Source organism: Phyllobates terribilis, unplaced genomic scaffold (genome assembly GCF_046119375.1).
Source record: "Phyllobates terribilis strain yellow unplaced genomic scaffold, ASM4611937v1 Scaffold_3__8_contigs__length_932513732, whole genome shotgun sequence".
NCBI lineage: Eukaryota > Metazoa > Chordata > Amphibia > Anura > Dendrobatidae > Phyllobates > Phyllobates terribilis.
The window spans coordinates 295,798,611-295,812,007 of record NW_027362763.1 but is presented as its reverse complement, the minus strand read 5'-3'; the positions used below and the strand labels follow the sequence as shown (position 1 = coordinate 295,812,007).

At 41.0% G+C, this 13,397-nt stretch overlaps 1 protein-coding gene across 1 annotated transcript in view; it reads right to left on the bottom strand.

Moving 5' to 3' along the window:
- NLGN1 (neuroligin 1) overlaps positions 1–6,208 on the bottom strand; it is a 1,206,163-nt gene extending 1,199,955 nt beyond the window's left edge. The window contains exon 1 of the mRNA XM_073674916.1: positions 5,619–6,208. The gene's annotated coding sequence lies outside the window, so the exon portion shown is untranslated. The remainder of the gene's footprint in view (positions 1–5,618) is intronic.
- Between the last annotated feature and the right edge of the window lie 7,189 nt (positions 6,209–13,397).

The window sequence follows — 13,397 nt, the reverse complement described above, 5'->3', positions numbered from 1 at the left end:
CGGATAAAAAAAAGTATAGAAATAACTAGGATATTTTTCATGCATTTTTCATGTTTAGTGCTCCTCTAGATCTCTCCACTAAAATATACATTTGTGCTACATTGGATTTTTATAACTCTGATACTTCCACAGATATGTATTAATAGCAGGCAAAAGTCAAATCCACCTGTTCATATTCAGGTTCGGAAATGCAATTAGAGGAGAAGTTATTCTCCACAAATTTAATGTTCCTTATTTTGCCTTTATGGGTAGCGGTGAGGAGTTGAGGGACCGGAGAAGTGAGCGGTAAGACGAGTGAAAGTTTTTTTTTTTTCATTTTTAACATTTTGATGGCCTTTTATAGATCAGAAGAATGGCAGCCAATGGCTACCATTTTACTGAATCCATGCTAAACCGAATTACAAAAAAATTGTATATTGTCTAATCCGAATTTTTGGAAAATTCCAGTAGAATTCAATTCTACTCAAATGTATTCATTCATCTGCAGTCAATGCTAATTATATGTAGAAAAAGGTTTACACAGAATGGCGTGATTGAAGTAAAATATCCTACCTTGTTTGGTTTCCATTAGTACCAGAATAATGATGTCCTGTAAATCAGTCACCTGACTGACAATCATTGGCATCAGCAATGCTGTTTGTGCAGAATGTGACCTCTGAGGCCAGTGATTTGTGGAAGTGGTTAGGTGATTTGTAGATGTGATGTCATCACTATCAGCATCAGTGGGGACCACCAAAGGGACAGTGTCGCAGCAGTGGGAGATCAAAGGGGTAAGTACTTTTTTATAACTTTCTCTACCATAAGGCCAATTTTCTATAATCATGAAAAAAACCTTTATGATTCGTGTTTTCATATTTTGCTATGTTTAGAAAAAGAATTATTTCCATTTGACAATCTTACCAACCAAATTCAACTATATTATGATTGACAGTAGTGAGGCCTTTCAGAGCACACTATGTATTTAACTATATACAATAGCTTTCCCTTAGTTTATCTGAAAAATTTGACTATTTTTGGTTCCCCAATATCTCCAAAATATGTACGTCGGAGTATTTAAGAATATCAAAAGTACATAATACCATCAACTAAACAAATGTATTTATACAGTAAGAACATTAAAACAAAAATTAAGGGCTAATGGTAATGGGCCATAATTCAAATATATTTGAAAAAGTAAAATTAGTCAAGGTAGATAAATCAGATCAAAGTGTCTTTAATCATAAATTTACGATCTAAGAATATGTCACTCAAGTCCACGTGCAATGTAGATCAACACCTTTTAAAGAGTCATTCACAGGATCAATATTCAGGAGCGCGCCGCTCCCTTGCCACCCAGCTTCCTGCTGGCCTAGGGTGGAGGTATGCTCCTGAAGATTTATAATTCAGATCAGTGGCATGATTGAGATGCACTCTCCAATGCTGCAAACAGAAACATCTTTGCCTCTGCAGAATTAGAGGGGCATACGAGGCACTTACTTGTCTAGTAGACCAACCACCTCTGATACACTGCAGAGGTGGCCAGTAACCTAGGTAATGAGCAGTAAACTATAAAATGAAATATACTTTGTTCTTCAAAATAAAGAGGAATTTTAGCAACAAGTACACAACAAAGCTGCTGTCTTTTACAGGCAACTTTACCCATTTATTATGTTAAGACAACCTGTTAATACCTGATGATGTTACATATATCATTAGTATAGTACAGTAGAGTAAAATCATGACAAACTAATCAGTGAAAAGTAATATGATTCACTCTGTCCATTGTTTTATAGGATTCTTCTATGCCTGCCAATCGTAATGTTTATATTTGGTAAAAATGAATCCACAAAGAACAAATAGATTTGCTCCTGATGGTCTCTTGGATGTGTTCCCTGATTTGGCTTGATTTGTGTGTAAGTTCGACATTTATAAAAGCCGAGAGAAGTTTGTTTTGGGCAGTTCATCCAATCCTGAGGCCATGGCAAACATGAAATGTAATGATTACATTGCCAGCGCTTCTTATTTTTAAGTTTTGGGTAGACAACAGTTACAAACAACTTTTGCATGTGACAAGGGATGAAACAGTAATAAACAATGTCCATCCCACGCAAATATAATAATGAGAAATCTGTGCATATTGATCAACAGATGATTTGGCTCCGCATTCTGTGATTATACCTACAGCCATCTGACTCGCTGGTACAGTCTGATTACAGATCCACAAGCTTTAATCCTTCCTCTACACAAGTCAATGAGCTCAAAAAGGTATTAGATAGAAATACATTGATAAGCATTGTAGATGGCAGATGGAATCACGTAAACTGCATAATCCTTATCCAGCACTTTGGTTTCCACAGATAACACTGAATTGCATGGATATTGTTATATCAACCTAAAAGTTGAAAAAAAAGTCGATTTAATTAGCAGAGTTATATTTCCAAAATGATCCAAGACCTGTAAAACATTATTGATTAAGATTTTGATGATGTCTCGAACCCCTCTATATTTGGCAATACTCCTTGGTCTTCTTGCCCACCCCATATAAAATCATAATTCTGTGGCAGATTAGCGCTGACCAGTTCCTTGACATAAATCATAACAGAATTTAACCCTTCATAATGAGATGCAAATTACAATCTCTGTTTGGATTCAATCTCATCAATATAAGCTTTATATCATTTAGCTAAATGAGGCAAGAAGCGCACCAAACACAATACAATAACTTAATTAAAATTAATTGAAATATAAATGGGATGACATCAGACTGGCTTTGCTGTCGACAGCTCAGTGGAAAGTCACCGCTTGAATACAATGTGTGTGCTGACTCTGACTCCAATTCAATAGCTTTGTGTCATTTTGCTTTCTTTCATCCCCCTCCTAACAGAAACATTTCCTCTAGTCCTAATTATGCTCCTTCTTTTTATAACTGCTGCATCTGGCAATCCTTTTCTCAGTCTATTTCACTTTGCCTCACGCTTGCTTCTCTCTCCATTCCTCCAAAATGCAGAAAATCTGAGACCAGCAAATCATCTCGCTGCTCTCTCAGCTCATCTGTGCTACAATATTCCCAGTTCTATTTAACATCTCCTAGGACAGACGAAAAATACAGAATTCTTCATTTATCGACGAGCAACCAGAATTAGTATCTAACATTCTATGGGGCAACTTACAATAGGGAAAGATACATTTTCATTTATGGCCACGCATTAGAATCAAGTGAGATTTTCTCAACACTTTCAGCACATCATTTGGTAAAATACCATCTTCAATAATATCCTACAGCCCAGTGGTTAGAGCCAAAGGCAACAGGCCTATAAACAGTAAGGGGTAAACGATGGATTGATGTTCTGTTCTACACAAGGAGATGCCCAGTGAGGAGACATAGTTGACTCCATCAACTTCTTCAAACATGACTGATGTTCACAAATTGGACGTCAAATAAAATAAGGAGAGATGACAAATGAGAAAGCATCAGATTTGGCCTTTCTGAGAGAAGAACGAGGCAACGCTTTCATAAACTGATGTGTGGTGAAGGGAGGAAAGGTCAAACCACAAGCAATCCTAAGGAGTTTTATGACTATGTATCCATTAAAGCATCATCACATTTTATTATCATGTTCATAGTCACTTGATAAATAGTACTGATTAAAAATTATTAGTGATGGGCCATTGCTCTACTTTTGCAACAGTTTGGGGACCAAAATACTTTGATAAATGAGTCTGCAAGCTGCAGGATCAGCTTCCCAAACAGCTGCATCCTGTTGGATGTAAGCAAGAGAATGTGAAAAGATGATCTGTACTGAGAAGGGGAATTCTCCAGGCCCAGTCATAGCGACTCTGCTGTTTTAATTAGTAAAATGAACATTATAAGTAAGTAATACCTTACATCTAATTCTAAAAAACACAAGGATTTTACAGAATTTCAGATAAGGTAAGAGCTTGAAAAGCAGCAGGAGGTTCATAGATTCTTCTACATTCCCCACCTTGATTGGCAAAGCTCCCAACTCACATCTTTTTGGGCAATATTTTTTTTATTTATAACATGTTTGCAATACAGTATCACTGATTCTTCAACAGAACAAGGGAGAGATTATTTTTATGCAATGAGACTTTTTTTATCATTCTCAGAACATGATAGGATACGCTAATAATGGCTTAATGCATGTATGATAACCTTCACACACTGACTAAGGGTATTGTCCAGCCATCTCCCACCTGTCTGTGTCCATTTACACTTTTCTGTAATATTGAATAAGTAATAACATATATGACATTGTAATATTTTATGACAACTATGTTATCAATTTGTACATTTGTATGATAGATAGATAGATAGATAGATAGATAGATAGATAGATAGGTAGATAGAGAAGCTTTGTGTGAACATTTCTGAGCAGTAATGATATAATAATGCAGTAATCTGCAGATTTCTCCTGCGTAAAATTAATATTAAGAAAGGCATTTACATGGTTTAATAGCCACACATAACGGACACCTCTTCCTGGCAGATGGCAGTAATAGGAGTCTTGCAATAATTACAGTTTCATATACTACCCATGGTTGCAGATGCAAAGTCATCATTCAAGCAGACAACATGCCACTTCTAATGGGTAACAGGTTGGAAAATCAAGTGACTAGTCCAATCTAAAAGCAAATCATGTTTGTCCAGTGAGATCTATATTATTGCCCATATGGTAATCCCCACTATTTTGCAATGGCAAAGCAAATGATTGCAACTGTTCCCTGGAAGTTGAAGAATTGGAAATGGAATTGTTTAAAACATGGAATGAAATAAAAAAATAAAAAATCCACACTTCATGGATAATCCCAACCCTCCTTTTTAACCCCTCCATTGCCAGAGTTAAGGATCTCAAGGAAGATTCTGTAGCTGTAGTGTCTTATTTCATATTCCCATGTGCTTGACTGCATTTCTTCATTTGACCTAAAGTATTTGAGTCGCCACGTAACCGAAACACATGACAGTAAGTGTATACAGTCATATCCGCCAGCTTATTAAAGACAATAGCGGACAGTATATACCATGCCATTTGGCTTATGACCATAAACTACATTAGGCTTCTACTCATGCTGGTCACTAGAGAAAAGCTATAGATAAGCTCATCTTTTCACAAGACTTAGCCTTTAATTTAACAAAATATCACATCTGCATGAATGATGGGTATACTGCATCCTCCCTTAGTATAGAGCTCGTGGTTTTTAACCAGACTACTTTATTGTTCAATGTAAAGTGCTGAATGAAAAAAAAGCAAATGGATCTGAATATTAGCAGTTAATATGAGCAAGACAGATACGCATGGACGACTTCTATTTAAGTTCCTTTCATGTATCTCTTTTCTATGCTTTTTAGTGCAAATGGAAGATATAAGTGAATCAGCTCTTGCTTTTAGTTCAGCAAAAAAGGCTTGTCTACCTGTATGTTCAATCATCTACGTAGACTGCTTCATATTAGGTATTGTTAAAATATTCAATATTGTTCTTCCAATGATTCATTAAAGGCAAGTCTCTTGACAGTTGTTAAAATTAATGAAACAAATAGGCAGGGAATAGAGCGAAAAGTTATTTATAGCTTTGTCAATTAGGCTGCATAGGAATTCTGCACAGCACCTTCCATCTCTTACCTTGTACATGTGTCCAGGATCAGCAATCATATATACAGGCGTTAGCCTAATAAAAGGATGGAGGGATGCTGAACTGAAGCATTTTGCAGTACCTTCACTTAATGAATAAATGCTTTGTTGTTAAGGAAGCCTGGGTGGGCAGCAGCTCCGGCAAGACTCCGAATTTACAATCACAGCCAAAAAATAAAGAAGATACATCCAGAAAGCAATCTAAAAAAATCAGAAAACAACTTAACGTGTCAAAAGCCAAAATCCACACATTCCAAGACAGCTTAATAAGACAGAAATCCCAGTGAAAGGAAAGTGGGGAGGGGGCTGATGGGGGAGAAGCTTTGAATAGATGCCTAGAAGGAGCAATCAGAATGAACAGGTCTTCCACTGGCTCTTGTCTGTACATCCAGGAGAAGCCGCTAACACCTCCTGTGCCCATATATGGTTTCTGCAGCAGTTTACTTGGCTTTGTGCGGTACGTGGACCATGTACCAGACAACACTTGCTTTGGTCCAGCAACACAGCATCCTCTGTGATGGATGCTGCTGCTACAAGCAATGACTGAAGCTCCTGCTCTGTGCACTCAGAACAGGACCAATACTGTGTAACATTCCTGTTCTGTATCTAGGAAATGGATAGACGCTCCAAAGCTACTGTGTCGTGCCTTTGTTTCACCCTGAAATATGTCACTTACTCTGCCAAGTGAAAGGGGCGATAACAGTTCCTGCACCCAAACCTTGCAAATTCCTTCTAAATTGCTTATTTTAGCTTCAGGAAGAGGTTAAATACTCCCTCACAGACATAATTTGTCTATGTCACTACTTTAAAAGGATTAACCACATTTTTTTTGGCATGCAGCATTGTAAATCATGGTGTAAGCACCAGTCCCATCACTTATAAGGACTGGAACAGTGCCTCTCATATTTATTCAGGCTGTAAAAACTGTTAAATGTTATTCTTCAAGTCATCTAAAGTAAGTGATTTAAAGAGACTCTCACTTTAGCTAGACCCATCAGCCTAAAATCTGTCTATTGCAGAATCAAGGTACCCACTTTTATCATGACATTGCTAAGTTCCCCTTTTAAGACTCATGTAAATTTACTCAGGTGGGGCACCTTGACAAAATAGATCTATTTGCACAAAACTTCTAAAGTCAGTTGTTAACAAAGTAATTTGCCGGAACATCATGTGCATCTACTTATCTTGGATTTACTCTGCGCAGCAGTAATTTTTAATATGTGAAGAAAGTTTTACTTTCACTAAAAGTTTTGCTTACTGCCCTTATGGATTATAACTGTGTGACAGTTATCGGATCCACTGAGACAAGCTACTGAAATCTATGGGTGCGTCAGTTAAATAAAATCAAGTATTCAAACAAAAGTGCTGATTAGTGTTGAGCGAGCACTAAAATGCTCGGGTGCTCGAAGCTCAGGCCGAGCTCACCGTGATACTCGGGTGCTCGACCCGAGCAACGAGCCCAATGTTAATCTATGGGAGACACAAGCATTTTTGCAGCGGCACCCCCGGCAGTCTGTAGAAAGCCTAAAAAGTGCCCAAAACGATAGTGATATTGCTCAAATGACATGGGGACAGCATTGGGATCGCCCCAGGAAGCATTTCTGACCCCCAAGTCACTGCTGTCAACAACGTTGTCGGAGGTATTAAGCCACTTTTACGAGCTCACAATAAAACATTCAAAAAAGAAACTGAAACAGTTTTCCTGTGAAATATGATAAGGGACTTCCTTTCCAGAGTAAAGACTTGTGTATAAGGTAAAATAAATTACCAAAACAAAAATACTCCTCCACACCTTGGGCTATGTTCACAAGTAGCATTTTTTATGCGCTTTTGCACTTTTGTATTGCTTTCAACCGTGACAAATGCATTCACCAGGAAATGTCATTTTAACATTTTACAAACTTATCTGGCCATGTGCTGTGTGACACATGCATACAGTGCTGAAAAGACAAGGGAACAGCATGGGGAAGACCCCTGGAAGCATCTCTGACACCCAGGTCACTGCCTAAAAGTGTGCCCATCAGAAGTGATCCTTGCCGCATCAGAAGATGCAGACTTGCAACTATCCCCGTGCAAGTCCTTGTCCCAGGGGAGTGTTCAATTGTACCTCCCCCATTCCTTCCTATGCAAGCGCAAGTATGCAGCCTGCCACCCACCCACCCCCAGGAAGCAATACCATAATGCTTGCTTGCTTGCACTTGAAATTGGGCCTTTTAGGCATGTGGAGACGGAATCTGGCCACCAAGTCATGGCTGCGTCGGCATCCTGGTATCCATACTCAGTCCCCAGACGCCCGGCGGCCGGGTGTCCACACTTGGTCCCCAGCCACCAGGGGGCGGCCGGGTGTCCATACTCGGTCCCCAGCCGCCCCGCGGCCGGGTGCCTACCCACGGTCCACAGCCGCCTAGGGGCGTCCGGATGTCCATAAATGGTCCCCAGCCACCCCTATTTGTCCCGGTGCGCCTTATACACAAGCACTCATACCAAAACATTACCTTTGCCCTCCCCAGTGTATTTAGTGGGAAGGACAGCTTAACCACAAACACGTGGACAAGTGAATGTGGCCAGGGATGGTCCATCTCACTGACGCCTTCACACTGGGTTAATATTGTGGAAGCCGGGACACAGTTGGACACTGGGATGCAACACATCCTCTAGACATAGAGGATTGCGGGTCCTGGGTCAATCAGGCCTCAACACAAAGTTCAGAAGTTAGAAAGCAGCAGTGGTTGGCCTCCTACACAATAAGTAAATTATTCATGATCATGAGGCCATCCATCTCCTTAGCTTTCTGTTCCTTGGAATGCAAGCGCATGTATGTAGTAGCGGTTAGGCCTGAGGTGGTCAGCGTTTTGGCGCATATCCTACCTCCTCTGAGGATTGCTGGATGTTTTCCTGCTACTATCCCAGTTCTATGACTCCCATTAAAACAAAGCTTCAGGTGATGAATGGTGGATGAGGTGGTGGCAAAGTAGAAAGAGCAGGGGGAACAGGGACCATTCACATCAATATCAGGCCAGTCAACCACACATGTCTTGTGGGGTATGTTTCTGTACATAAAGGAGCGGTTCGGCTACACAGTTATAGGGCATACAGAGAATGTGATGTCTACCAAAAATTTTGAGCCACTCCAATGCCCCTTGGAAGTGACATGGAGGTCAGAGGGCCTTAAATAAACCATTTTTTCCATTTATAGCAACTAGGTCTCCTGTACACTGTAGGCCTAAGCAATGAATGGAAGGCTATCCAAAAATTATGAGGAACTGCAATGCCGCATGAAATAGACGTGGATAACAGCGTACTAAAAACCTTTTACCCATTATGGGGGAGTGGGTCTGACTTAGTGTTTGCCTATGCATTGAAAAGCAAAAGCTGACTAAAATTAGGAGGAAATGCAATGCCCATTGGAAGAGTCGTGGAGGTTAGAGTAAATTAAAAACAACATTTCAATGCCCCTTGGAAGAGCTGTGGAGTTCAGAGTGGTTTAACAAGATGGTTTAAATGCCCCTTGGAAGAGACGTGGAGGTCAGAGTGGTTTAACAAGATGGTTTTAATGCCTCTTGGAAGAGACATGGAGTTCAGAGTGGTTTAACAAGATGGTTTTAATGTCCCTTGGAACAGACGTGGAGGTCACAGTAGCTTATCAAGATGGTTTTAATGCCCCTTGGAAGAGATGTGGAGGTCACAGTAGCTTAAAAAGACAGTTTTAATGCCCCTTGGAAGAGACATGGAGTTCAGAGTGGTTTAACAAGATGGTTTTAATGCCCCTTGGAAGAGATGTGGAGTGCACAGTAGCTTAACAAGACGGTTTAAATTCCCCTTAGAAGAGACGTGGAGTTCAGAGTGGTTTAACAAGACAGTTTTAGTGCCCTGTGGAAGAGACGTGGAGGTCACAGTAGCTTAACAAGATGGTTTTAATGCCCCTTGGAAGAGACGTGGAGTTCAGAGTGGTGTAACAAGACTGTTTTTATGCCCCTTGGAAGAGACATGGAGTTCAGAGAGGTTTAACAAGACGGTTTTAATGCCCCTTGGAAGAGACGTGGAGGTCACAGTAGCTTAACAAGATGGTTTTAATGCCCCTTGGAAGAGATGTGGAGGTCACAGTAGCTTAATAAGATGGTTTTAATGCCCCTAGGAAAAGACATGGAGTTCAGAGTGGTTTAACAAGATGGTTTTAATGCCCCTTGGAAGAGACGTGGAGGTCACAGTAGCTTAACAAGACGATTTTAATGCCCCTTAGAAGAGACGTGGAGTTCAGAGTGGTTTAACAAGACGGTTTTAGTGCCCAATGGAAGAGACGTGGAGGTCACAGTAGCTTAACAAGACGGTTTTAATGCCCCTTGGAAGAGACGTGGAGTTCAGAGTGGTTTAACAAAATGGTTTTAATGCCCCTTGGAAGAGACATGGAGTTCAGACTGGTTTAAAAAGAGGGTTTTAATGCCCCTTGGAAGAGACTTGGAGGTCACAGTGGTTTAACAAGATGGTTTTTATGCCCCTTGGAGGAGACGTGGAGTTCAGAGTTGTTTAACAAGACGGTTTTAATGCCCCTTGGATGAGACGTGGAGGTCACTGTAGCTTAACGAGACGGTTTTAATGCCCCTTGAAAGAGACATGTAGTTCAGAGTGGTTTACCAAGAAGGTTTTAATGCCCATTGGAAGAGACGTGGAGGTCACAGTAGCTTAACAAGATAGTTTTAATGCCCCTTGGAAGAGAAGTGGAGGGCACAGTAGCTTAACAAGACGGTTTTAATGCTCCTTTGAAGAGACGTGGAGTTCAGAGTGATTTAACAAGACAGTTTTAATGCCCCTTGGAAGAGACATGGAGGTCACAGTAGCTTAACAAGACTGTTTTAATGCCCCTTGGTAGAGACGTGGAGATCAGAGTGGTTTAACAAGCCAGTTTTATTGCCCCGTGGAAGGGACGTGGAGGTCAAAGTAGTTTAATAAGACGGTTTTAATGCCCCTTGAAAGAGATGTGGAGCGCACAGTAGCTTAACAAGATGGTTTTAATGCCCCTTGGAAGAGACGTGGAGTTCAGAGTGGTTTAACAAAACGGTTTTAATGCCCCTAGGAAGAAACGTGGAGTTCAGAGAGGTTTAACAAGACGGTTTTACTGCACCTTGGAAGAAACGTGGAGGTAACAGTAGCTAAACAAGACGGTTTTAATGCCCCTTGGAAGAGACGTGGAAATCAGAGAGGTTTAACAAGACGGTTTTAATGCCCCTTGGAAAAGACGTGGAGTTCAAAGTGGTTTAACAAGACGCTTTTAATGCCCCTTCGAAGAGACGTGGAGGTCACAGTAGCTTGACAAGACGGTTTTAATGCCCTTTGGAAGAGACGTGGATGTCAGAGTGGTTTAACAAGACGGTTTTAATGCCCCTTGGAAGAGACATGGAGTTCAGAGTGGTTTAACAAGATGGTTTTAATGCCCCTTAGAAGAAATGTGGAAGACACAGTAGCTTAACAAGACGATTTTAAAGCCCTTTGGAAGAGACGTGGAGTTCAGAGTGGTTTAACAACATAGTTTTAATGCCCCTTGCAAGAGACGTGGAGGTCACAGTAGCTTAAAAAGACGGTTTTCGTGCCTCTTGGAAAAGACGTGGAGTTCAGAGTGGTTTAACAAAACGGTTTTAATGTCCCTTGGAAGAGACATGGAGGTCCCAGTAGCTTAACAAGACGGTTTTTATGCCCCTTGGAGGAGACGTGGAGTTCAGAGTTGTTTAACAAGACGGTTTTAATGCCCCTTGGATGAGACGTGGAGGTCACTGTAGCTTAACGAGACGGTTTTAATGCCCCTTGAAAGAGACATGTAGTTCAGAGTGGTTTACCAAGAAGGTTTTAATGCCCATTGGAAGAGACGTGGAGGTCACAGTAGCTTAACAAGATAGTTTTAATGCCCCTTGGAAGAGAAGTGGAGGGCACAGTAGCTTAACAAGACGGTTTTAATGCTCCTTTGAAGAGACGTGGAGTTCAGAGTGATTTAACAAGACAGTTTTAATGCCCCTTGGAAGAGACATGGAGGTCACAGTAGCTTAACAAGACTGTTTTAATGCCACTTGGTAGAGACGTGGAGATCAGAGTGGTTTAACAAGCCAGTTTTATTGCCCCGTGGAAGGGACGTGGAGGTCAAAGTAGTTTAATAAGACGGTTTTAATGCCCCTTGAAAGAGATGTGGAGCGCACAGTAGCTTAACAAGATGGTTTTAATGCCCCTTGGAAGAGACGTGGAGTTCAGAGTGGTTTAACAAAACGGTTTTAATGCCCCTAGGAAGAAACGTGGAGTTCAGAGAGGCTTAACAAGACGGTTTTACTGCACCTTGGAAGAAACGTGGAGGTAACAGTAGCTAAACAAGACGGTTTTAATGCCCCTTGGAAGAGACGTGGAAATCAGAGAGGTTTAACAAGACGGTTTTAATGCCCCTTGGAAAAGACGTGGAGTTCAAAGTGGTTTAACAAGACGCTTTTAATGCCCCTTCGAAGAGACGTGGAGGTCACAGTATCTTGACAAGACGGTTTTAATGCCCTTTGGAAGAGACGTGGATGTCAGAGTGGTTTAACAAGATGCTTTTAATGCCCCTTGGAAGAGACATGGAGTTCAGAGTGGTTTAACAAGATGGTTTTAATGCCCCTTAGAAGAAATGTGGAAGACACAGTAGCTTAACAAGACGGTTTTAAAGCCCTTTGGAAGAGACGTGGAGTTCAGAGTGGTTTAACAACATAGTTTTAATGCCCCTTGCAAGAGACGTGGAGGTCACAGTAGCTTAAAAAGACGGTTTTCGTGCCTCTTGGAAAAGACGTGGAGTTCAGAGTGGTTTAACAAAACGGTTTTAATGTCCCTTGGAAGAGACATGGAGGTCCCAGTAGCTTAACAAGACGGTTTTAATGCCCCTTGGAAGAGACGTGGAGTTCAGAGTGGTTTAACAAGACGCTTTTAATGCCCCTTACGGAGCGACGTGGATGTCACAGTAGCTTGACAAGACGGTTTTAATGCCCTTTGGAAGAGACGTGGAGGTCAGAGTGGTTTAACAAGACGGTTTTAATGCCCCTTGGAAGAGACATGGAGTTCAGAGTGGTTTAATAAGATGGTTTTAATGCCCCTTAGAAGAAATGTGGAAGTCACAGTAGCTTAACAGGACGGTTTTAAAGCCCCTTGGAAGAGACGTGGAGTTCAGAGTTGTTTAACAAGATAGTTTTAATGCCCCTTGGAAGAGACGTGGAGGTCACAGTAGCATAACAAGACGATTTTAATGCCCCTTGGAAGAGACGTGGAGTTCAGGGTGTTTTAACAAGATGGTTTTAATGCCCCTTGGAAGAGACGTGGAGGTCAAAGTAGCTTAACAAGACAGTTTTAATGCCCATTGGAAGAGACGTGGAGTTCAGAATGGTTTAACAAAACGGTTTTAATTCCCCTTGGAAGAGACGTGGAGTTCAGAGTGGTATAAAAAGAGGGGTTTTATGCGCCTTGGAAGAGACGTGGTGGTCGCAGTGGTATAACAAGATGGTTTTTAGGCCCCTTGGAAGAGAAGTGGAGGTTAGAGTGGTTTAACAAAATGGTTTTAATGCACCTTGCAAGAGACGTGGAGTTCAGGGTGTTTTAACAAGACGATTTTCATGCCTCTTGGAAAAGACATGGAGTTCAGAGTGGTTTAACAAAACGGTTTTAATGTCCCTTGGAAGAGACATGGATGTCAGAGTGGTTTAACAAGACGGTTTTAATGCCCCTTAGAAGAGACATGGAGTTCAGAGTGGTTTAGCAAGATGGTTTTAATGC